Source organism: Polyodon spathula, chromosome 24, assembly GCF_017654505.1.
Source record: "Polyodon spathula isolate WHYD16114869_AA chromosome 24, ASM1765450v1, whole genome shotgun sequence".
NCBI classification, from domain to species: domain Eukaryota; kingdom Metazoa; phylum Chordata; class Actinopteri; order Acipenseriformes; family Polyodontidae; genus Polyodon; species Polyodon spathula.
The window spans coordinates 6,260,659-6,288,046 of NC_054557.1; the positions used below are offsets into that span (position 1 = coordinate 6,260,659).

The following is a 27,388-nucleotide window of genomic DNA, read 5'->3' on the forward strand; positions in this document are numbered from 1 at the left end:
ATTGTAAAGCTGATACGTGACTACGGCTTCAATATGAGTGTGTCTTTAATACGAGGGCGACGCCAAATTGAAGTAACACAGTACTGATAGATAAATGCAAACGACGTGAGATTCGGAAATATTTGTTCCTCATTTGACCAAACTTTGACACTAAACATCTTGGTAATCCTGAGTAGATATTCGTCTCCTCGTCAAATATACGCTAATGATTTGAAAAACCAATGATACCCGAAATATTCATTGTACTCTTAATATTCCCGACAATGTCATTTATTTATTTATTTGTTTGTTTGTTTGTTTAAGTTTTAAGTTTAACTCTGAGGGTTGATAAAGTTCATGATTCGACCATACTATGAACCATACCCGTTTACGACAAAATGATTACTCATTGAAAGACTTTGGAGAAACAAGTCAAAAACTAAAAAATATATACTTGATATATATTACTTAGAGTACAAATTGTCTGGAGTAAAGTATTAAATGGACTTTAAGATTTATATGTATCAGTGATGCAGTTGACTGTTCACTTAATTGTCCACGTAAAAATAAAACTGATGTAAACTAAGGGTCACAATGAAGCCTTTACCAAATATGTTTTTTCTTCATTCAGTCTTTTTCAGACTTTTATTTCTTAACTATTTAAATGACTATTTCAAGTAGCTAATATTTGTTAATGATTCTGGTATGTGTATATGGTTCAGTGCATGCAGTACTTAGCGTGTAATGAGTAACTTTCTGTGATGCAGGCCAGCTCTCACTTGTCAGTTTTTAATTTTTATATATGAATATATATATGAGCTCATTTTAACAGGACTCATTTCATAATTTACATAATTCTAAGGTAGACCTTAGTAACTAAGTCAATTGACAAGTGATTAAAAGGTGCATTTTTATTTTGTTACATGTTCCCAGTGTTGCTACAACTGTTTAGGGGGGGGGGGGGGGGGGGGGGGGGGGGGGGTGGGGGGGGGGGGGGGGGGGGGGGGGGGTGGGAGGTGGGGTGTGTGTGTGTGTGTGTGTGGGGTGTGTAGGTGTGGTGTGTGGGGGGGCCACTTTTTTTAAACTTAAGGTGGGGGGGGGGGGGGGGGGGGGGGGGAGGGGGGGGGGGGGGCCACTTTTTTTAAACTTAAGTTGCATTCCCTGCCGCAAGATGGCTTCCCATGTACCCGCATGGACCTCTCAGAGCTACATTTCCCATCATCCTCCTGCTCACTGGTAAATCCATCTGTTACATATGTGAGCAGGAAGAGGATGGGACGGTGCCATGGGAGGATGAGGCGTATGAGAGGAAGAAACTTCGGTATGCTCACTACTAGCTGCTGAAGCGGAACAGCAAGGATGGAGAGTCCGAGTTTACCCAGTGGAGGTGGATTGTCAAGGATTTGTGGCACACTCGGGGGGGGGGGTTTTTTTTCTACCTCCACTACATGGGTTTCCTAAATACCGTGCCACAGAGATGTTATTCTACCATCTCAGGCCAACTCAACCCGTCAACTCACCCCTGCCTCCCACCACTACGACCCTGCGGTCTTAGTGACAATGTGGAGAACTCCGCACAGCACCACTCAGCTGGCTTTGTGTTTCCTGGCTGGGTAAGTAAGCTGGGCTGAGTTGAGTGGGGGTACGGAAGGGGGTGATGCTGGGACGCCAGAATCACTGTTAAGCCCTCTTGAGGTGTCGTGGGCTAGTCGACGAAACACAGAGGACAGAAGGTGCCCACTTGAAAACCCCAGAGATGTACCCTACTTAGCTCAATCCAGATGGTTGTCATGCTGATGCGCTGGGGAGACTGCACTGTGGTTGATCCCCGGAGCCAGCATCGCAGCCGTTGTGTGTGCTGATGCGCTGGGGAGGCAAAATAAGCTGATCCCTGGAGCCAGCATTACACTTCAGCCATCAACACCAGGCAGCAGGATATCTACATCAACAGATGGAAAGAAATGCAAATGGATGGAGATGCAGATGGGTCACATTAGTTTACTGTAAAGCAGCGTCTTAGTTGGTGCTTATCTTGGTGTGAGCAGAGTTCAAATCAGCATGAAGTTTTAACATCTACTCATGTAATGGAAGTCATTATGGTTCAGTGAATGGAGTATTTGCTGTGTAATGAGTAACTTTCTGCGATGCAGACCAGCTCTCACTTGTCAGCACAAAAAAATATATATATATATAATATATATATAATATATATATATATATATATATATATATATATATATATATCTATATATATACACACACATATAAAAAATCTCACGAGAGCTCATTTTTAACAGGACTCTTTAAATTGTATTGTTTAACATGGAATGACAGATTTATTAGTTTATCGCAATGGTTTCAGGGACAATTTTACATCAAATGTACAGATTTCAAATGCTGTGGCTAAGTTGTTGAGAAGAAAAAAAACAGACACCTGTGATGGAGTGCCTTGGCTGCAAGCTGTAACCAGCTCCTGCCTGGGAGCATCTCTGACCACTGCTGTGACTTCTAACAGGGTATTACATGTCTATGGCACAGGTACATTTTATCCATTGAAAGTGCAGAGGAGATTGAGGAGTATGTAGGAGACTTGATCCAGGGGACAGATGGAAAGAAGCAGCATTTTTATTGATGAGCTGTTGGAGAAATGGCAAAGGTCCTGCCAACGAGCCCTGGAAAGTGTACAGCTGTACCGCAGAAACAAGGAGATGGACACAGGTTAGACTGTATAAGATATCTGCTGAGAGAAAAAGGAATTCAGTCAGTAACTGCTACGAGGTAGTGAAATAGTAAGGGAGAATGGTATAGTTTTTTTTTTTTTTTTTTTTAAATCGGTGAATGCAGATCCATCAGAATTCTACTAGTTTTAAAACATCTATATTTCATGTGATATCCTGTTACTTTATTAGCAGGCACTTTAATTCAATCCCTCCAATATTACTTTAAAGGGAACCACATCCAACAGGATAACACCAATGTTTTAAAGATAATAAAATATAGATGACCTGTTCTGAGAAATTCAGACAAACAGCAAGTGAATGGCTCTTTGATTTATTATAGAATTCTTCAGTGGAAGGAACACAAACTATTTGCCAAGATCAGTTCTAGCATCCAGGCAGTATTCTATAAGAATAGCATTCACGAATTATTAAATATTATTTTGATTAAAATATATAGATTTTCTTTTTTACCCAATAATATTTCTGTTTGCTTTGATCTGGGAAAATTTGTGTTACATTATCTAACTCAAGCTGTTTCTTTAAGCAGAGGTTTCAGAGACAACGAGGGGCTGCGATGCGCTGAAGAAATCCAAGCGGAAAGGGAGGAACAGACAGGAGACCACGATCTACACAGAACAAGCGCCTGGGCCAGAGGAGGTGAAGACACCCTTAATAAACATCCAGTGTCTTAGTCTCAGACCAGTAGAAAAGCAGAGCGTTTCAATCCACTTCAATGTAATAACACATTGTAATTCTTTGCTGTTTTGTTTACTACATTCTTTCATTAGTTCGTCAGAAAGCAAACCTTGTTAACAGTTTGTCTACATTCCCTAAATGAAAGTTTTAGGGATGCAAGCTCTCCCATCTTGAACGTGCACGGCCCTACGTCCGTTTCTGTGCTAACACTGCAACTAGAACTAACAGCGGTAGGAGATTTTATTATACTAAATAAAACTCCAATTTAATAAGGAGGATAACCTATTTACTATTTCTAAATGTAGCACTGCATGCTAAATGAGTAGTTCTGGATGCTTTTATATGTTTAAAAATATATATTTGAATGGGGCAAATCCAGACGCCTGGAATGATTTGATTTCAGGCACAGGAAAGCAGTCCCTCCTCCTCCTTCTCCTCCTCCTCCTCCTCTAAGAAGAAGAAGTTTGTGAGTCTGTATGCAAAGGAAGGCCAGGACAAGCTGGCGATTCTCTTTCCAGGGCGCCACCCCTGCGAGTGCCTGTCACAGAAACACAGGCTCATCAACAACTGCCTGACCTGCGGTCACATCATCTGTGAGCAGGAGGGCTTGGGATCCTGCCTCTTCTGTGGCAGCCTGGTGAGCCTTATCCTGGTTGATCTGGTTGCTCACTTACACATACTTCCTTCCTAAAGGCTGTATTTTGAAAACATAAAAAATGATCTGACACATTTTCAAATAAATACCTCATGCAGTTATTTTAAGAGCTGCAATGTGTACATTATTTGTTTGTTGTTTTTTCTGTTACATTATCAGTTAGATTTCATTTAGAAAAAATCTCAGCGTGTATTCAGCGTGGAGCGCAGGATGTGCCCTATAGCCTGGAGATCACAAGTTCGAATCCAGGCTATGTCACAGCCGACCGTGACCGGGGGTTTCTAGGAGGTGTTGCACAATTGGCCGAGCGTTGCCCGAGCCGGGAGGGCTTAGGTCGGCACGGGAATCCTCAGCTCACCGCGCATCTTCAAAAGTAGAACAATGTGAAGTATTTTGTTTATTGCACTACTGAACAGTACGCAAACAAAAAGTATTGCTTGCTGTCACTCAGGACTAACATGTTCTCACTTCAAGACCTGTTTTAACGGTCCCTTTAATCCGAATCGGTTTCTTTTTGGTTTCAGTACGTTTCAGGTCTTATTTATATCAATAATAATCAAAACCTTTGCTCTTAGTCCGTACCTAAACTTCCTCAAAGTGTGTAGTAATCCCGCCTCCTCCCTCAGCGTGCGTCGCACCAAGGTGATCGATGACGAATCGGATTACTTCTCCACGGACTCCAATCAGTGGCTGTCGCAGGCGGAGCGCAAAGCTCTGAGGAAGCGGGGGGAGGAGTTCCAGGAGCTGTGCCACGCCTCCCGCCAGGGCAGGAAGATCACCTTCGACTTTGTGGGGCGTCAGATCCTAGAGGAGGGGGAGAAGATGACCGAATACTACAGCAAGTGAGCAACGCCACCTAGAGGGACAGAGATGCAAGCAGTGTATGCTATACCCGCAAAACGTGAACATAAATATTTTGAGCACAGTTGTGGTTTTTATTAAACCGGTTTTGATAAATGAAATTGCTACAGTTTTCATGGAACTTTGTGAAACTGTAGTGTATATGTGTAATGTATTTTTTGTATAGATGTGAATCAGAGCTGCACGGTCATGCTTGGTGGAATGCATCACAATGTTTAAAGAGCGCCCTCTCTTTCTAGGTTTGATGACACAGTCCATGCTCTGAACACTGGGTCCCTGGGACAGTGCTCCAAGCCAGCTGACCTCAGCCCTCGACAGTGCCTGTAACCCCAATATTATTCAGGCTGCACCAGTGGTAGGTATCTACAGCACACAGTATAAAGACAAATGCTTAACAGATGAACTGAAACCTGTGTTAATGTAAAAATTATAACCTCACTGTGGCAGGCTGGTGAGTGGATAGAGGCCCAGAGACAGACTACAGTTCAAACAAATATACTTATATGATAAATAAACACAAAATAAACATGCACAATGGCAAAATAAAGGGATTTAAACACAAATAAAGCAATACAAAAACAGAATTTGCAAAATTAAGGTTTTCAGGCTGGGCAATGCCTTCACTGGATTCACAAATACAAAAACCCACAAACACCAACCTGCTTCCTCAGCTCCCTTCTCCCAAATGAGTAGAAGAGGCCTCCTTTTATGTCAGGTGGCTGGGCGCTGATTGATCATTAATTAACCTTCAACTAATCAACTCCAGCCACCTGAACATAATAAATCCAGGCAGGTAGTGGAAATTAACCCCATCCCTGCCAATTTAAAAAGGGCAGAGCTTTGCTCTGCCACACTCACTTTTTACGTCATGTATATGTATGTATCTATCTGTTCCATATTATTGCACATTCAACATCTGCCTATTTATATGTATAACTATTTCATTAGTTATTCTAAGGTCTGACCTTTAACTTAGTGCTGAAAGAATAATTGAAGTTTGCTGATGTACAGGGCTGAACATGTTGAATGAACTCCCTGATTTTAGCATATTGTAGATAAGTGGGGGATGCCCTCTTATGTCTGAGAGTTGCTCTTGACAAGTTTTGCTCCATGCAAGTGACTTCACAAGGATGATTTATTAATGTTGGGACAAGCATTCAAATATCTGAATCACACTTGCTGAAATGAGTTTCTCTTCATTTGATGGAGTATCGGGTTCATTTTACGCCTGTTTTTTTTTTTAGTTTGAATAAAAGACCCTGTTCTTCCTAGCACTCTGACAGTTTGTTCAGTGACCCGTGCTTTGCTTTGTTATGCAGTGGGTGGACCCAAACGGCCCCGCCCCCCTCAGGAAGCCACGGAGCTCTCAGCTGAAGGGCTCTCAGAGTGACCCCAGCACCGAGCGTACCTGGCTGAGGATCCAGGACAAGGAGCTTCAGGAGATCGCGGACAACGGCTGGTGTCTCAACATGCACCGGCCCTGCTTATCAAGGATATCAAGAGGTAGAGTTCCGCCCTCTTCACAGCTCCCGCCCTCTCTGACAGCACGCACTGCTGCTATTACTTTGTTTCAGCACACACAACTTTGACAGATCTATCAAGGTCTTCACAACATTTTATAGAAGTGATAAGCCTGTATGTTTTGTGTGATTCGTGGCAGGGTGGAAGGCTGGACCTGGTACTCGTCACATGGGTTGTCTGTGGATTGCAGCCGCAGGGACGAGGCCTTGTGCCTCTTGCAGGACAATGTACAAAAGAGGTAAACTAGAACCGGCTCTAATGCAGTATAGTGTAATAGCACAGTGATCGATTATCATCCCAAACCTAGTTTACAAACAGGTTTGTATTTTTTAAAAGATTTTTGTGTATGGTTGTGTGACTGTTTTGTACTGGCTCACCATTTCAACCACTTGAAAAAACATACCTAATCCATTTAAAGTGTTGCTGTTCAAGATCTTTGTCAGAGAAGAGCGAATTACCTTGCTTTTATAACGGGTCTACTCTGTGTATGTGACCATTGTAATATTTTCCAGCCCCTGAATTTCTCAAAGAATAACTTACAGGATGCCTTCTTGGGTGTGTAAATATGGCAGACTGCATGTCGCAGGAGCAGTTCAGTGAGCAGGTAAGTGCAAGCTGTTTTACAAAGCCTTGAACTTAAACGAAGAGGCTGCAGCTCTATACAGAGTACATGAGTCATGAGTCTGCAGCCATATACAGAGTACATGGGTCATGAATCTGCAGCTCTATACAGAGTACATGGATTATGAGTCTGCAGCTCTATACAGAGAACATGGATCAAGAGGCTGAAGCGTACCAAGTGGGGTTGCACAATCCTTTGAATGAATGACCAGTGTTAATTATTTTTTGTTAGAAAGCCCTTGAAATAAGCTTTCCCATGATACTAACCTTATTTATGTAGGAGAATCAGATGTAATTGTACCACCTGCAGCCCCTCAGTTCTCACCACGTGGGTCACTAGTTACACAGCAATTCTGTGACGTGGAACCCTTTTCTCAGTCGCATGAGATTTCTGTACCCTCAACCACAAATAAAGGAAGCCCTTCCTCAGAGCTGGGGCCTCTTGAACTGAAAAGAACCTTTCCAGCAAACCCAAGCCAAGGGGACAGTTGTGGGCCGTCTGTGCTTAAATCTTTTCTAAACTCAAGTTTCTCTTTGTTTTGTCCTGGCGCAGTCCCTTTGTAAGTTTGAACCCCCCTTTCTGGGCTCCCCTGTTTTTAATCTAGTATTCCACTGTTCCTTTCAATTGTTGAATAAAGTTTCACTCCATGCTGTTTATTTTCCCACCACTAGAGGGTGCAATATTTCCATAAGTAAACAATTGGAATGCTTTTTTTAAATACTTTCATAATCCTCTCATGTGAGTCACCTCTGGAGGCCTGAAATAATCTTTACTGCATTTCTGTGAGCGCTTAAAAAAACAAAACAAAACAAAACAAAAAACCTGTGCAGTATTTAAACAATGCTGTTGATGCATTTAAAGCTAAGGGTGTTAACAGTTTAGAGTTTACATTTTTAAATCTCAGGCAAGTGTCAATGAATTTAGCCCAGGTTGTCATAAATAAGCAGGGAAAATATAGCTTTAGTGTTATACATCGCAGTAAGGGTACAGTGTTTCGTATTAAAGATTTCCTCACTGCCTTATCCGTGTACAATTAAATGCTGTACACTTACAGTGCAGTCTTGCACACACATACAAGTTGCAGTTATATAAAAAGTTATTGAATACTTCATGGCTTTTCTGATTCCCAATATGTTCAAGTTTAAAATTAAAATGTATGGAAGTTAAGCACAAACAAACAATCCTATTTAACACAGCAGCTAAATTTGGCCGAGGAGATGTGTAGTAATGGTACTGAACTGTACTGTTGCTCTTCTGAGTGAAGCTTAGAAGAGAGAGTGATTCTTCCTCCTCGAACTAATTCATAATAAATCAATTATCTCCGGTGCTGGGCTGAGTCTTCTTTAATCTTGCTCTTTCATCCTGTTAGACTGCTTTGGTGTCACAAGAGTGGTTTGTGAGACACCGTCCTCTTATCCTGATTTCTTTTTCAGATCTGGGTTTGGGAGTTTTGATTTGTGTCTGCAGCGTGATTGATGTTGTTAACAGAGGCAGAGTGCATGTAATGAAAGGCTTGTGTTTCCCATTAGTTCAGAGAGCTTTCCAGTGGAAATACGATGGTGTCTGTGCTCATTGATTAAATCTGCAGTGTGGGTTTATAATAATGTAAAAAAGGGCAGTGAGTGTTAGCTTTGCGCTCTTCTCTGTAAGTTATGGGGGGTGCATGTACCTGATGACAGGGGTATGTGTGACAGAATGATTTTTACAATTATCTTTACCTTGAAAACCGCTCATAGAATAGTGATCATACTTGGTTACACATCCCTACCACTTATGCTTGGTTCAGTTTTGAGCTTGCTGTAACCTAATTTGCATGATCTTTTCATCGGTTGTGATAATAAAGATTTGCCTGAATTTGACTGGACATTTGCTTGGATATTTTTTACAATAGGCTACTGTGTGTGCTATCCATGTAAATTACACCAGAGGAGAAAAGCTCTTCTTATTTTTACCCTTCTCATGAGATGGGTATCTTTATTCAGATTGAATTAGGAATGCATTGAAAACGAGGAAATGAGAGAAAGCTGCTGCTATTTTAGTAAGATTTTTCTTTTGTTTTTCCTACTTGATTTGTGTTTGTGACTCATCCTGGTAATGACATGCAGATCCTGTTTTTGTTACATATAAGAGACATGCTTTCAGTTCTGCTGCAGGCTTGATTCTCTGCAGCGCTGCTCCTGTGTTTGTTTCTACAACACCATGGGGAATCTCCTTTGTACTCCTGCAAACCACACTGCTCCCTGTGGCCCACAAATTGATTCATTTAGTGCTTCTAATAGTATGGGTTTTCATAAATGCATCCTACAGGTGAGTTAGAGCAGTGGCTACCAAACTGGGGCCAAGTACCCCTGTGCATCAGCATGATGGCTTCGGGGAGGGGGGAGGGGGGGGGTGTGTGCACAGAACACAGCGAAATATCTCCCAATAGACACCCGACAAAGCAATGGGGTTATTAGGAATGCAGCACAACCTTAGCCAAATTAATAATTCTAATTTCCAATGTCCGCACCAACATTATGTCGTGGGGGCACTCGAAATAAAATCGGTACACAAAAAAAACCTCTAATACATTACATCGCAGCACTTGATTCAAAACATGAAGCAGTTGCAGAACTCCCTGGCTTGGTCCAGAGTGGAGAGAACATCGACCACGCCCCCTCACTACACCGCTTGCTTTAGCTTATTGATTTATTCCTGCCAGCATGACTGTGAAAGGGAAATCAATACCCCAGGTTTTACTGTCATTGGACTAGCATAAGAAACCTACATGTGTTGTGCTTGAGGTCTTGAATATGCTTTACTTCAAATCCCCGCCCCGTATGTGCTTGATATACGACACAGGAATGCCACTTGATATCCAGCTTGACTTCTTCAGTGATGTGAAGTGGATGTGGTTTTTCCTGTCATCCTCTTTTTTATGGGCTCCCATTCCATAGCAGTTCAAGCTTTTAGTGTGTAAACACACATATATGTTGTGCAGGTAACTCACAGTTGAGACTCACAGGAAAGCCTGGGAACACAAGGCCTAAAGTATTCGCTGGTTTATGTTTATTTTTCAAGGAGGATCATTAAACGTGATTCCGGGGTAATGTGGACCGGACTTGACAATTGAATAAAACTTAATGAGAGAGAATGTGTGTGAAAGTGGTGCTCTTTGTGTGTTTTTGTACTGTTTTTATATATCTGTTCCAACGGTAAGAAGTAACTTAAAATACATAAAATACGAGCGGTTTTAACAGATTAGCTTCTGACAGGCTACTAGATGATTTTCTATTAATTCACACTGCTAAGAGACGTTATCTTCTAATCATTCATTGGCACTTAATAATGTGCACATTGCATCATTTTGTGTTTTGCAATTAACAGTTTCAGTTTATATATACTTCTGCACAAAAGAAATGCAACACTCAGGTCTAATGGATTGAATCAAATATTTTAAACATAGATATAAAAAAAAATCACAGAGAATGCAAAAATATAGATTAAAGAATCATAAGTTTTCAGTATGAAACGTGACACACTGTCAAAATGAAAACATTACAAAGTTAGTATCGATTGTGCCCTCCCTGAGCATTAACCAAATCCTGGCAGTGTATAGACCGGATCAGCCTCTGGATAGACTGCTGTGGGATGTTCTGCCACTATTCTTGTGCAGCTGCAGCCAGCTGGTGAAGGCTGGCAGGTCGTGGTTGTCTCCTGTGGGTGGCGCTGACGATTTGGTCCCACAGAGGTTCTATTGGACTCAGGTCAGGAGAAAAAGATGGCCACGACAAGACCTCGACATTGCTTTCTTGAAGTCGGGCAATTGTAATTGCTGTTCTTACGTTAATTAAAATCTTTTTGAATGGCTATTTATACAGATTCTTAATCAACTTATTTTGGCAATTTTAACTCAAATACCAAACACTGGGCACCTGGCGGTTTTATGAAATCACATGACTTGGTCACGCTTTATTTTAAGGGCTGTTTTTTTTAGCTCATTAACTGTTAACAAACATTGTTAATTTTTTGGTAAGGGTTAATAAAAACCTGATTTAATTTGCTAAACATTACAATTTGAACTGATTTCAAGCATGTGATTGATAGGGCTCTGGTGTTTGTAGTTTTAGCTGGCCTATTATATATTATTAACTAACAGTTAACAGAAAATAAATTATGTACATTAACATGTCTATTAGCTGTTTGTTAACAGCTAATAAACAAAAAAATGGCCCTTAAAATAAAGCATGCCCATGACTTGAGCTCAGTATTTTGTTATCCCAAGGAACAATACCACTGAAACAGCAGCAATCAACAAACCTATCTGCTCACTGTTTAAAATGTAAATAACATTATGTATGTGCCCAATGAGCTATTGATGTAAAACTTACTGTTGCGTTTTTCATTTTCAAATAAAAAAAAATAACAATGTAGATTTATTTACAGTGTTACAGGTTTAAAAGTTTGTCATTTTTATTAAGAAGTGCTAATAATGCAGCTGAACTGGTTAAAAAACCCTTGTGTTAAAGTATTGGCTCACCCTTAACATAGACTTGCACAAAACCAACCCAGGGCATGTCACTCCTTCCTGTGGTTGTCCTATTGAATAAGAATGAGTGTTGCTTTATAAAGAGGTGGCAGCAGCAGCCACCGCCGTGCTGTTAAACAGTAAAGGTCTTCATGTCATCTGCTCTGACGCTGTCCCATCCATCACGCCTGCCCGCTCGCGGTGTACAGGCTGCCTGTGGTGGAGATTTACAGGCATGACAGGACTGGAGCTCTGTCAATAACACCGGTCAGGAGTTCAAATCCTGCTCAAGGATAACCTGAGCTGGAACTGCCAGCAGCCCTGAAACTGCTTCTCCTATTTTAGTTTTAGATGAGCATCAGAATATTATTGACGATAAAACGATTAGCTGTAACATTTTCCAGTGCAATTAATAATCGAGCCTAAGCAAATGATCAATAACATAACGATAAGCGATTGTTTTTTCCACCCTAAGAGAAAAAAGTGTAAAGCAGGGCGGGGGGTGGGGGGCTCCTCTGTATTGCCAGGGGTTCAGCATTTCAGTTTTAAAAAGGATTTAAAGATCACACAGTCTACTCAGGAAACACCACAGAGATACTGGCCCCAATATCCTGCTCAGATAAACAGCTTTTTTTTTTCTCAGAGTGCCAGGAAATGATCTTGCCTGCCTACTTACAGTCTTCATGTAGAGAGAGATGAGCTGTTTTAGGGAAACTACACACTCTCCACAAATGGAAATTCAAACAAGCAGATAATTACATGCAGCTCTGGCTTTTGTGTTCCAGCTTGTATTTAATTGTAATCTGCTCAAAACAGACGTCGCTTTCTGGGAGGAAAAACCTGATCTTCTTTTTGGCCTGGTGTAATTTAGCCATTAATTTGAATCGATTCTATTAATCCCTCTTTTGTTGCATTCTGCCCGATTCCCTTTGGAATAGGATTCATTTAACCAATGCAAACCTGTGCTAGTCTTGGAGGCTAGATTTATAATAGCTATCAGTCTCTTTAGTGAGCCTGCTGAAGGGGCTAGCTGATATGTTTATGTTTTGTTCTATGGGTAATGCTATATTTTCCAAGCACTGAAGCTTTGGATTGCAGCCAAACCCGAAAGAGCTGCTGCATTTTTTTTGCAATGTTTTCTCAATGAATCTCGGCCATGCATGCTCAGACTTCTTATTGCCTTTTTCATTATTTCATCCCCTGCTCCAGAGACTCGGTGTGCTTGTCACTGTAAATAATTTATTTTTCAGAGAGACCTCGCTATGTATTTGCTGGCCATGAGGTAACGGAATGTGTCGGTCTCCTCTTATACCATCATTAAGTAGAGCTTCAGAGAGCCGTGGAGCTTGCAATCTTTCTATGCCCCAGGGCCACATAGCTTGCAGTAGTAGTTACATTGGTAGTGTAGGCTACTGCAGATAGATTTAAAGGTATTGCAGAGATCAACAAAGTAATAAAAGCAGGATCGGGGTACATTTCCACCTTTACTCAACCCCCGGCAGGCAGACTTCATAGGCATTGCCCTGATCACTCCCCGGGAATGCACTGAGGAAGTTTCAAAGGTACTTTCTCTTTGCATGCCTAATTTCTCTCTCTCTCTCTCTCTCTCTCTCTCTCTCTCTCTCTCATATCCGGCCCTATTACCAAAAAACAACCCTCTATTTTAATTTTAGTTTACTGTGTCATAACTTGGTTTCTGTCTCCTCTGATAGTGAAGCGTTTGTCACATAATATTGTAAAATATGTTTTTAAAAATAGTGGGTTGTCTTGCGTTTTCTTTTTGTTATTGATTTTTTGTATATGCTTTGTACTTCCATAATGTGGGAAGGCAAGTGTACAACAAGAAGAGTGAATTGAAATGAACAGTGGGCTCAAAAAAAGATGATTTGAAACCGTTCTCGATTGATTTATGGCACATTTATTTAATGCCTACCCTACTGTGCTACAGCATGTTATCATTAGGGAGTGAGGTGTTGGGTGAGCTAACACTAGCAATAAAGGCACAGATGTATAAATGAAAGTGATGAGTTGACAACTTTCTATTAGTTTTCAAAAATATAAATGAAACCTTCACTTTTCTTTTACTGCATGTACTTTCTGCATAAATTGGTTCTGTTTATTTTTTAAAAGAAAGCTTTTTTTTAACTAAATAAGATAGTCAAATTGAATGTTCTTATTCTGTACTTCAAAACAAGAAAATTAAATATTAAAAACAAAACGTTTTAAACTCAAATCAAAAACTAGAGCAATTACTTTGTGTGTGTGTGTGTGTGTGTGTGTGTGTGTGTGTGTGTGTGTGTGTATAAAAATGTTTAATAATAATTCTCTTTTCATTAAGAAGCCTGAAGCAGTTTCTAGTGCAGTACAGCGTGTCCTCCTATATCAATCCCATGGTACAGCAATCTGTTCCACACAGCTCTTAGTGAGAACAAAATTGGCATTCAGATCGCAGTGTCGATTTTTTCCTACAAAAGAGTAGATCTTGAATAAGCTGTGTGTTCTGAAGTGCGGCTGTTTCTGCAAAGGGAATACATTATTAATGGGTTAGCTGTTGGTGCAGTGGATTAATGCGCTGTCTTAATCCGACTGACATTTATCTTTTATCTGCGTCACAATCCAGCATTAACTGAACGGATGAGATCACAGAGAAACCGGCCTGCCAGGCAGGTTCCAGATGCCATATAGATGAATGGTATCATCTGTGCCCTGAAAAAGGAAGTATTTCCATAACAATACCAAACGAGAAATGAAAAGTAGAACTGCAGTCTTACAGAGCAGTTCAACATTATCAGTTTTCTGTGTGAGTATATAAACTGCACTGTACCGACTCGTATACAGTGGCTCTCAAAAGTATTCACCCACCTTGGACTTTTCCATATTTTATTGTGTTACAACATGGAATCAAAATGGATTTAATTAGGTTTTTGCCACTGATCGACACAAAAAAAAAAGTCCATAATGTCAAAGTGAAAAATAAAATCTACAAATTGTTCTAAATTAATTACAAATACAAAACAGAAAATAATTGATTGCATAAGTATTCAGCCCTTGAGTCAATATTTGGTAGAGGCACCTTTGGCAGCAATTACAGCCATGAGTCTATTTGGATAAGTTTCTACCAGCTTTGTACATCTGGACACTGCAATTTTTGCCCATTGTTCTTTGCAAAATTGCTCAAGCTCTGTCAAGATGGATGGGGACCTTTGGTAAACGGCAATTTTCAACTCTTTCCACATATTCTCAATTGAATTGAGGTCCAGTCTTTGACTGGGCCACTCCAGGACATTGACCTTTTTATTTTTAAGCCTCTCCAGTGTGGCTTTGGTTGTACGTTTGGGGTCATTGAACTGCTGGAATATGAATCTTCTCCCAAGTTCCAGGTCTCTTGCAGACTTCAGCAGGTTTTCCTCCAGGATTTCTCTGTACTTTGCTGCATCCATTTTGCCCTCTATCTTCACAAGCTTTCCAGGCCCTGACACTGAGAAACATCCCGATAGCATGATGCTGCCACCACAATGCTTCACGGTAGGGATGGTGTTCTCAGGATGATGTGCGGTGTTAGGTTTCCGCCAAACATAGCGCTTAGCGTTGAGGCCAAAAAGCTCTATTTTGGTTTCATCAGACCATAGAATCTTTTTCCACGGTCTCAGAGTCTCCCACATGCCTTCTGGCAAACTCTAGCCGGGCTATTGTTGCCGTATGCAGTGTCTCCCAGCTCAGACGTGGAAGACTGTAACTCCTTTAGAGTTGCCATAGGCCTCTTGGTGGCCTCCCTGACTAGTGCCCTTCTCACCCGGATACTCAGTTTTTGAGGACGGCCTGTTCTAGACAGATTCACAGTTGTGCCATATTCTCTCCATTTCTTAATAATGGACTTAACTGTGCTCTGGGGGATATTCAATGCCTTGGAAATGTTCTTATATCCTACCCCTGATTGGTGCTTTTGAAGAACCTTATTCTGGATTTGCTTTGAATCTTCCTTCGTCTTCATGATGTAGTTGTTGTTAGGAAATGTACTAACCAACTGTGGGACCTCCCAGAGACAGGTGTATTTAACCTGAAATCATGGGAAACACCTTAATTGCACACAGATGGACTCCATTCAACTAATTATGTGACTTCTAAAGACAATTCGTTGCACCAAGCTTATTTAGGTGTGTCATAGCAAAGGGGGTGAATACTTATGCAATCAATTATTTTCTGTTTTTTGTATTTGTAATTAATTTAGAAGATTTTGTAGATTTAACTTTTCACTTTAACATTATGGACTTTATTTGTATTGATCAGTGGCAAAAACTCCTAATTAAATCCGTTTTGATTCCATGCTGTAAAAAGTCCAAGGGAGGTGAATTCTTTTGAGAGCCATTGTATGTGAATTTTATATATGCACTCTGTGAGATTATTATTACGATGATAACGCTATTTTAAAAAAAAAAATTTTTATGTGCATTGATTTTTTTTATTGCACTAACACATTATCTATAATTGTGTTATAGCAGAATGTGTTTCTGCAGTCATGTGAAAATGATGAGCACCACGGCTACCAAAAAGTTAATCTTTCCAACCTATGCCCTGGATATGTCCAAAAAGATGTTCTGGGAGATATATTCAGTCTCCCCTATTATGGGGGAAAGTAATGAACCTTATTTTAAGAAGCCCACAAAAAGAGAGCTAATCTTTTTAATTTCTAGCTGATTGTCGACTAAAACGGTAATGATAATCCAGCTTCTAAATGATCCGTAGTTATCAGTACTGAATAACTAAACAAAAACATATACAGATAACACTAATAGGTCCTAATACAGCAGTGTCTTAAGGAAACACCTATTTAAATGTTATGAAGTACGAAGTTATAGTACGAAGCCTTGTGCCCCACCAAATTGCCTTACAAACCAGAATTTAATGTAGTTCAGCAGATTTTATAAATCTTTTAGTCCAGAATCAAACTAAGTTTAGGTAAAAGGAGTAATAAATTGCACTGGAAAAGTATTCATGCTACCTCATCATCCATTTACATGAATCAAACTCCCTACAGTAAAATGTGCCTCATTCAGCATCCCACATTCTGTATAATGGTGTGAGAAAGTAAAATGAATGCCAGTTTGTTAAAGTGTTCAGATAATTTTGTCATTCATACCTTTTTATTATTATTTTTTTTTAGGTATTCCAGTACCCCTGTAAGCCAGCACACTATATATTCCAGCACAATTTTCCGGTCCCAAGCAATGCTGGATTAGTTTTTCTGTATTTATTCCTTGCTAAAATATTTCGTAATTTCCTCTAAGTCTTACATTTTCTACAGTTAATAAACGTATTAGTGTTGCACAAGGATGCATTACGTGAATTAAACTCCTTCATTTTATTATTTATTCCTTGCTAAAATATCTTACATTTTCCACAGTGAATGAAGGAAATGTGGATTTTGATTGTAAAATAATGTACTTAGTGAGTTTGTGTGTGCTGGGAGGAGGTTACAGGTAGCAGTCTTTCCTCTGTTGCATACAGCAGGTCAGGCTGGGGTGAGGGGGATTATGTGTTGCAGCAGGCACAAACAAAAGCTTTGCTAAAGCTGCTGTTTCACTTGTTTGTGAGGCATACAAGTGCAGGGCTCCCTCGTCTTATCGCAATCCCATAATTCACAAAGTTGTCTTCTCACAGTTACACCATGTTGATGGTAAATGGAATCTGCACTGTGAAAAACCTCTGCGTGTGATCATATTTGTATAGCCGCATTGATCAAATAATTCAGTTAAATAAAGAGCTAGATTTTGTACTGATTGCACAGCAAAGGAGATTCAGTTTCTAAGTATACTATGTTCTTGATTCTATTATGTATTTTTCACAAATCCTTTACTTTTAGGTCACTAATTCTCTCAGGTAGAGAAATCCTGTCATTTTCAGGAAGCTGTTCAAACAGGTCCTTATGAAACCCTGCTCTGTCTCTTGCAACTCTAGGCTGAGAAAAGGCTACATAGAAGCATAACATGATGGGTGGAAATAATGTGAGAGCCATTTTGATTGTGGTGTAGGCTTCTCTGATAGGTCACCCGTAGGAACCTTTCACTGACTGAAGACTAGGAAACCAGTGAAGGATTACAAGTGCAATGTACACTGAAGCGTATGCATGGGACTGATTTCCCTCTTCCGTTTGCCTCAGTGCACAGCAGAAATTTTGATTCCGATAACATATATTACATAGGCCCTGGGACTTGTCCTTTTCTGACACACAACCTTTAACCAGGTTTTTTTTTAAAACATACAAGAGAAACCTTTCAAAATGAAATCCACACAGAAGGTACACTAGATGAAAGCTCTGATAAGAACACAGTGCAAATCTAAGCTTTTTAAAATTTTGAATATTGCCAAATGTATCTTTTATTTCTTTTACTATATAAAGACACTTTTCATGGTGAACAAAGAAAGAAAGCTCACCATTGCTTAGGACTTTGGAACCACCTTAGAGTCCTATTAATCACACTGAGACAGACAGACAAATGCAGCGTGTGGTTTCTATTTGAGAGAGGGGACAATCCAACACATTCCCCATGGAAAACAGTGGGCACTCGTAATCGAGTACGCTTATACCGCAATTAAACAGGGCATGCCCCAGTTAATGCAGTAGCACTGCTGACTAGTGGGTTGTTTTTGCTGGAGTGGTAATTAAATATGGCATTATCATGTTGCAATGCCTGGTTACCCAGGTGAAATTGACAGGCAGACAGCATTAATAAACCCAAGCCAAAGGCAATTGTAAATCTTACTTGTCTATGCAACGCCTTTTGATATTAAAGTTTACAGTTCTTTATGCAACTTTAGTAACAAAACAGAGATGTGCTGTGTTTGAGTTGAATCAAGGACACATACACTGCAACTAATTGAACTGTGATGCAGGTTTCATCTGGGGCTGCAGTATAACTGCATGGCTAGAATTGCAGTTGCATGGTTAAAAGTTTGTGCTGTTGCTACACAGTAAGAAATGTTTGTCTCCGATTGGCTGAAGTGATCTTGAGCATTGTATAATTATCCTTAACTTCAAACTTTTAAACAAGTGTAACTATAAGAAAGTCAAGTCATGTACACACACGCTTCAGTTTGTGCCTCATTGATATGGACAGTGGAAGCTTAAGCCTGCATGCATTATTTCAGGGGCCCATTTACACTTGGCATGTTTATTTCAAACAGAGTGTGGTTTGGTTAGTTTAAAAGCATATATTAATGCTTCATACAAAATCAGTCCCTTCAGGATGTTGTCCTGGGTTTAGGAATAATGAATTTGAATATAAAAAATGAGTTCCCAAAAATACAGAAGCGAACAAGAGAAAATGTCCAACAAAGTTATATTTCGCATTTGTTGTGTGCACGTGAATTCAAAAGGAATTTTAATATATATATATATATAATATATATATATATCTATATATATTATTATAATATCTATTATATATATTATCTATATAAGTTATATATATATATATATATATATATATATATATATTTCAAACAAGCTGTACTGGGTTCATTTACATATAAACCATATGAGTCCTGAGGTTGTTACTGGCTTGGCAACATTCACAGTTTGATTTCAGTTTTATAAAACCTTGATTAATCCTTCTCCAGTGCTGTTCCGCATGAATTGCAGTATGAGGCCCCTTTGGCTTTGTCAGTTACCTCACACATCTGCCACTGAAATTCTGTATTGAAGTTGAGAGCTGTGGATAGCACCCCCAGTCAGTCTGAGCTTGGTTGACAAATGAGGCAGGAAGAGTTCTCCTCTTTAAAAACGTCATCAGGTGAGGTGGCTGCCCTTTGCTGTGGAAGGGAAAGAAAGGTGTTCTCCAGCATTCCATCACATCCAGTACATGCTGAAAGGTTCACTGCTAATCGAGAGCTCGGCACTGCATACCTGAGCCTTCAGGTGCTGGATTGACAGTAATTGAGGTTGAGGCTGTCTGTTCAACCAAAAGGTATGGCAGCTGTTGTACAAGGTTGCTTGTCTTTCAGTAAGTGGGACCATACAATCCAGAGTTTCCCTGTGAGATTGCTGGCAGAAGGTTCCAATTAGTACCAGTGGAGAGGGCTCAGCTGAGTGCCATGAGGGCCGTCACAATGATACCGGGTTAGATCCTTGAGAGTTCAGCAGTTTGAGACCAGACGCGGCTCTCTTTCTTAATGGATCAGTGTGCCTGTCAGCCACGTTTGCAACTGGCTGGGAACAGTGCGAATAGGCTGTGAATAGGGGTGAAGTGTTTAATTGTGTATCGATGAATTGTGATACCTGATCAAAAAGATTAACATAAGGTTATGAATCAACGTTAATTGATTAAACCCTTTTGCATAAAAGGTTGTAACTGTCAACCTTCATATTTAAAATGATGTTCTTTGTATTTTACTTAATTTATTTGAAATTTGACATTTATAAGTGGTTTGCAGTGCATCAAGATACTATAAATGATTACCATGTGTTTAATAGAATGCAAAGATCCTCACAAAACTGACTTTTTCTGTTAAATGTTTAATAAAAAAGTATGCTGATTCTAAGTCCTTTAAACCTTTACAACCTTAATATGGCTACATGGTGATAGGTAATTGGGTCAGTCTTGAATATGATTTGTAGCTGGTATTCATTCTCCCTCATTTTAAGTTGCGTTTTTAGTGTCGTCCACCATAACATAAAGGATCATTTTACAGATAAACAAAGCAGCCATTAGGACCATCCCATGTATAATGTTTTACTAATGTGTGGCCCTGCATGTGAGGACATGTTTTGTGATCTCCAGCTGTGGAGAGCAGAACAGATGCTAGAATTACTTTTTAATTGGAGTATAGCACTGATACCCAAATAACAAAAACAGAAATGTGTGTTTGGTAATTTTAACAGTTCAAGTAGAATAGAATTGTAGATATTGTACCTTCTTCACAGTTCGGTATTTCACACTTCTGTAAACTGCTAGAAAGATAGTGGGAAAGTACGAAACTCAGGGAACTTGGGTTAAGAGTTGGGTTGTGTGCAGTCACCCTTGAACACTACAAATATTTGAAATTTATTTTTTAAGAATAAAAAAAAGTATTCGATTTTGGAAAAGACAACAACAATGGAACAACTTTTTAGACAATTGCTGTAAATTGCAAGATCATACATTATTTAAATTACAATACGGTTCCCAGCAAAAGCTAAGTAACTATTGAATTGCTAAAAAAATTACAAATAAACCCCTTGAACTAAAATCATTTTGACAGTTTTAGATTGCATATCTATACCGTTCTTAAAGAACGCAATGAGCTACTTAAACTAATTAAATTAATTTGTGTAAATTAAAAAAATCCGCCAAGGTTTTTAGTTTCAGGGGTGTACAAGCCCAATAAAAAACTGAAGAAGGTAGCTAAACACTTAATGAGAAAGGAAACTTCTCAAGATATTGAGCCAACACTATATATGGATACTGTAAAATACTGTAATACTGTAAACTATAAAATATGGATACTGTCTGCAATTTTAGTGGTGCCTTGGTATCTTTCAAAGGCTCCTGATACAATGTGGTCAAACAAGGAAGAGAGTGTAGGTTTACTCAACAGTACACAATCAGAGCAGTCCCCATGCTTTGTAAACGGCTGCTGATCTTCAAAGACAGTACTTTCATTGTCCAGCACCCAGTGGCATTATATGATGTGTGTGTGTGTGTGTTTGATCGTTCTTGCCTGCAGTGTGCTGTGTGCAGGGAGCGAGGATGTTTACTCAACCCCCGGCAGGCAGACTTCACAGGCATTGCCCTGATCACTCCCCTGGAATGCCCTGAGGAAGTTTCAAAGGCACTTTCTCTTTGCATGCCTAATCTCTCTCTCTCTCTCTCTCTCTCTCTCTCTCTCTCTCTCTCTCTCTCTCTCTCTCTCTCTCTCTCTCTCTCTCTCTCTCTCTCTCTCTTCTTTCTCTTTCACTCTCTCTGTCTCTCTTGCTTTGTCTTTCTGAATCTTTCAGAAGGAACAGCAGAGTGGAAAGAATATAGCAAACAAACAGGGAGGGTGCGACATCAGCAATGCCCAATAGACTCTTGCGTGGCTTTCAGCTTCATTTAAGTGAGATTTGGAAAGCGGGTCAGCTAGTTTAACAGGGAGGCATTTGTTTCCATATAGAATTAACTTTGACCATTTGCATAACCCCATTCTGAAATCCATAGCCAACTATGCACATAATTAATATGATGCAAAATATTTGGAAATGTGGTGGTGTAAAAACCTGCTGAAATTGACAAATTAACTTGTTTTTTAGAAGTAGCTTAAAAATGATGAGGCGGCATCAGTCTGAGCAATCTGTAAATCTGCTATGAACTGCACAGACTAGGACTTGTCTCACTTTATAACATTTACCTCCTGGAAGAGATCCAGAAAACTATTTACCTCAACCAGCTCAGAGCAGGTTGGCCTTGTTGCTCAGATTTCTACCTTCTCAATGGGTTGCTTTGCTTTGTAAGGAGTAGCGTGAGTTCATTTCTGGTTTGTGTATACAGTAAATTCAGTGAAAGTTGATATACCGCTAGAATATAACATGATATGCTTTAGACTTGAGGCCAATATTGTTATTAATCAAGTGGTTTTGTTTAAAGTTATAATGCCCAAAATATGTTTAGGATTTATTATTTATTATTATTATTATTATTATTATTATTATTATTATATTATTATTATGTGTTATTTAGCAGATGTCGTTATCCAAGGTAATTTTCCTACGAGGCCTCAATATAGGCTTAACTTGTTTTCAAGAAGAGCCTGATAGTCATCACTGCATGTTGAAATGTGAGTAGAAAAAGATACCATTGTAATTTTATACTTGTACGCTGTTTGTGTTGGTTACTGCTCAGTGTTTTATCTTTCTGTTTCGTTTTAGGTTTTTCTTGCGTGGTATTGCTTTACGGAATTAATGGGAATGGTATCAATCTAATAATCTACTTTCTAACCTCCGTCATCTCTGACAATCTATAGGAGAAAAAAAAACCTAGAAGATCATGTTTTGGCTCTACTGTAATGCCTCGAAAGCAGTCCTGGTCAAAGCATCTGCTTTACAAAAACTGACCTGTTCAAGGAATAAAATCATTTATTTAGGCTTGAACCCTTACTCTTTCATCTCGCTTTCTTATACCCCAGGTTATCTGGACAAGGACAATGAGTACCCTCTGGCAAGCTCTCCAAATTCAGAGACAGGCCAGTGAATCCTTTTATTAAACAGAGACTGAGTGCAGCCAAGCAGGCCAGCCAACATGCAGTCCAGCTACTGCTCCAGTTACAGAGCAAGAGATCGCTGTCTCTGCCCTTAATTGGGGAAACATGAGTAAAGTGAGGAATAAAGGACAGGACGAGCAAGGCTTTTCCACCGCAGCCTATTTAATGCTAATGCAAGTTGAGCTTTGTGGTAATGTGCTGTTCTGTCCTGCTGTCCAGATCTACGTAATATGGACGTTGCAGATTTTGTATTACAGGAGTGATTGCCTTGTCATTCCGGCAATATCCTAGTAAATTGAAAAGAATGATCCCATTATATTCCTGCCAGCGTTTAGGGCAACACGCAAGCCTTTTGGACTGAAGAGCCTTTATTCATCAGTGCTTAATTGTGTGTGTGTGTGTGTGTGTGTGTGTGTGTGTGTGTGTGTGTGTGTGTGTGTGTGTGTGTGTGTGTGTGTGTGTTCATGTTCGTTTGTGTTAGTAGTGATGTTTCTTTTCTCTGACTTAATTATAACACACATTGGCCTGTGTACACTTGGCTGTAGCAAGATGGTGACGTGCAAAAACAATAGATTGTGTGTATCTTGTACATGTGAAAAAGAGCACTTATCATCTTTGGTGTGTAGTTGGGGCTACATATCTAGGGAATCAGTGTGATCTGCAGAGATGCTTTAACAATTTAGGTAATTGGGTCAGTCCACTTCAAGTGGACCATTGATTTACTCGTTCTTACATCAGTGACATGCAGCAGTAATACATTTTGATTGGAAAGCCCTTGAAATATGCTTTAACATTTTAATGAGATGACATCAAGGTGATCAAATTGAGAGAAAGGATGAAACACTTCCACAGAATTTGGTCCTTTTGAGCTGGAATGACCCAGTTTAATGTACCCCCAGGTGCAGGACAATGGAACTGGCTCCAGTGTTGACTGTGTGGTCCATACTTCCCCAAGGAATTCGGAGACAGTCGTCACACGTCCCTCCGGAACCATTTAAACTCCTTACAGGCTTGTCACATCAAATCAGTGCTGTGATCTACCTAGGGAATCTTTAGGACCAAGCCCTTTTTCTCTTGTGGTTGTGGTTGGTGTGTATGTATATATATATAATTTTTTTTTTTAAATCTGGAAGCTAACTAAACTTCTCCAAACTCAAAACTACTAGGTCTAGCTTGTCCATGGCTGAGGATTTTGGAGAAAGTGGGTTTGTGAAATATGGGAGGCTAGGTTAAGAGGCAGTCAGCAACTAGGAACATACTCAACAGTTCTTTGGGATGCAGTAAAGATCATATAGTCTGAAAAGTTCATCTACTAATGAATGATCAAATGATGCGTTTTATAAGTTCTCAATGGATTGTTTCCTGGAACAATAAGACTCAAAGTGAATAATAATAGCAATGCATTTTTTTTTTTCAGTACACTATGATCAAGGGAGACACATCCAGTCTTTGTGTTGGTTGTACTGTGTGTGCAGCTATTGAAATGTCTTGCTACTAGCTTCCCTAATGGTCATAACAGGGGTTGCTTTAAAGAAGTGCTAACCAGGATTTTAAAATCCATTTTCTTGTTGTTAACTCCAACTACATTATCCCTATTTCAATAAATTTCATTGCTTGTTTATAAGACTATTTGAGGATACACGGATGTTTCAAATACAAGTGTACGATTCTAGCGTGGCTACTGCTTCCTGGTGCCAGATCACTTACTGTGTCAGTGTGATAATGTGACTTACCGCACAGAAAATGACATGGTACCACAAACACCAGTATACTTGTTTTATTTGTAGCATTGTACTTTGTGACAGAGACAGAATGATTATTGGTGATAAATCTCTCTCTTGACCAGTGAGGGCACTGGACTGGATGGCCAGACAATTCATTCCCAGGCTTAGAAGGAAGTCGGTCATCTAGAAAGGGGGCGGAGCTACAATACACTAAATCATCAACCCGGAAGGGAAACGACGTGGCAGCCGCGGATTGGATGTAGTGGTTGCACTAGTGCAAGGGATCAGAAGGGGACGTAGTGAAGTGGTCTGTTCCTTGTTATAGTTAAAAACTAAACCGGACGGAGGCCTGTATTATAATCATGAGTGTTTTGTTTGTTTGTCCTGTCAAAAAACTGTTTGTTTATTGTTATTAGACAGCTACCACAAGCACTTCAGCACTCACTGTGGACTTGTGTTTGTGTTTTGTGTTACGTGTGGGTGTTTAGGAACGGGACTATTATTACGGGACGAACTCAGGGATTGACAACAGAGCAGTACACAATGCTGTATTGCCTGTTCTCATTGTTATTGTTTACTGCCGTTCTGTCATCAGACCATTGGATTTACAAATAAAATATTGCACCTGGATTATCGCTGTCTGTCAATTCATTGATCACTGCTGCATTCCTGCACCTGAACACTGTTAACCACTTTACCACATACTTGCATTGAAAATGTATTTTCTGAAATTGATTTTCCTATAACATTTACATTCCCAGCTATGCACTTATCCAATTGTGATGAAACTTGATTAGTATATTATTTAGCAGTTCATTGGAAATATCACAATCTAGGGTATATAGATAGGAACCTGCACAACAGTCTCTATCTACTCTGTCTAACAATGTCAGCAGGAACACATGTTTTGTTTTATTGTTGCAAGTGGTTTGAGCAAGAAAATGCACAGAGTGTATGGTAATCAGCCTTTCATTTATCTGCAGTTCCCAGAAATCTGTGAGGAGTCCGCTTCCCCATTTTTCTTTATCTGTTCAAATCCTCAGGAGCTGGTGGTTAAATTCCCCATGAAAGGAAAAGACAAAATCTGTAAGTCCTGTTTTCTTTTTATTGTATCGAGATGCATTCTTGCTCGTGTGGCCTTGTTGGTTTTAAGCAAAAGCTGCACAAGAAAGCAAACTACCTTGATCTTTTTGTTATTCCCTGTGGGGATGTGTGTATTAAACCTTTACTTTTTCAATTGAGATTTTCTGAATCCATATACTGGTTTGTAAATGTATGCAATAACCCACTGTAATCATTACCGTTCTCCCCCAGGGTATATTCTAGTCAATAGGCGAAAACCATGCATAGTTCTTAAAGAGTAAGTAGCTCCCAAAAATTATTTTAATTACCTTTTAACTTTTTGACCAGCCTTCCTCATTCCATTTAAATCATGTGACAGTGTGACATTTCAACTCTGCCAACCCCACCTGCTCTACGTTTGTATAAACAAGAACAGGTGCGGCTAGCAGAGTGGAATGAAGTAGGAGCACACTCCCAAGAAATCTAAGCCATGATAAGGCAGATTTATAAAAACCTGATGCTCGCTCAATATTGGTGCCAGGAGCACTCTGAGTGATTGAAAACCCCATGAAATAGTCAGATAAATGTAAAGCAGAGGAAGAACACTACCCAGAATGACTCTGATGCTTGCATCCACCATAAGGGAGATGCAATTTCAATAAAAAAATTTAAAAAACTATTAAAATAACATTTGAAGCCACTTAATTCTTTTCCCACTTTGTCGTCTTGAGGCACAGAGTGTAATAGCATTACGATTCAAAGCAGGTCCCTGTGTCCTGCACAAGGACATTTCCAACAACCACCTAAAAATATCGCCAATTTTATCAGGGAAATTAGAAGCTCAGCAAAAGTCTCTGAAATCCATGACAGTGTGAATTGCATTGGGCCATGACTATAAAATTCCAATTAAATTCACTCCCAGCAGTTAATGAAAGACGCTGGAGCTGCTGGTGCACTGTGTTCTGCCAGGCTGATTTATAAGTATAATTCCACACGTTTTTACTGTCTCCATTCCCTGATGAAAAACAGGTGCCTGTCAGAATTGCGATGATTGTTTTCTGTGCACAAGATGCTGTTACATGCACTTCCTGTTCTTTTTTGTTGTCCGTGTTATCAGAAACCATATTTAAAGTTTATTGATTTCCATGCACAAGAGGCAATGGGCTATGTTCATAAACGTGATCTTAGGTTAAGTACTACTTTTTAAAAGAACCTCTCTAAAACTTGACAAATTAGATGTTATCTTTGCTGAACATTTATTAAAATAGTTCTTAAAGTTAGAATAGAGCCCAATAAGATCATATAGGAATGTTATGTTAATGTGTCCATTGTGGGCAGGAGGTGAAAATTCAAGGTTTTTGACACCTTGGCTTAATGCTGGGACTGAGGCTTTGTAAAAAGTGCTAATGAACACAGCACAGTGAATCACAGCAGTAAGCAGGTGAGAAATACCACATCAGGAAGAAAGCATTAGTTGACGCAATTGAAAGAAGGGCTGTCCTGGGGAGCTCATTTTAAACCAAAGATTCTACGTCAGTGTCATTTTACCTGTGATTTTCAAAATGACTTTTTTTCATATTTAGATGGTGGATACATTATACTCAGTTCCCTTAACAAAAACACCACTTGTAAAAATGTATTAAAAATAATTTCTACTGCAACTGAGCTTGAAGTTCTCTATTGCGGTATAACCTCTAGCTGCCGGAAGTAGAAGCAGGAGCTTGTCTATATTAGGCTAACAGCATCACATCACTGCAGGCAGATTACAAGGGAGAGGATGCTTTTGGGGTTGCAAATGAACTGGACTGTCAATAAGATAAGTACAGATTA

General features: G+C 39.6%; 1 pseudogene; it reads left to right on the forward strand.

Annotated features, from left to right (window-relative positions):
• The first annotated feature begins 1,427 nt into the window (after nucleotides 1–1,427).
• On the forward strand, nucleotides 1,428–26,433 carry LOC121299371 (annotated as a pseudogene).
• The last annotated feature ends 955 nt before the right edge of the window (nucleotides 26,434–27,388 follow it).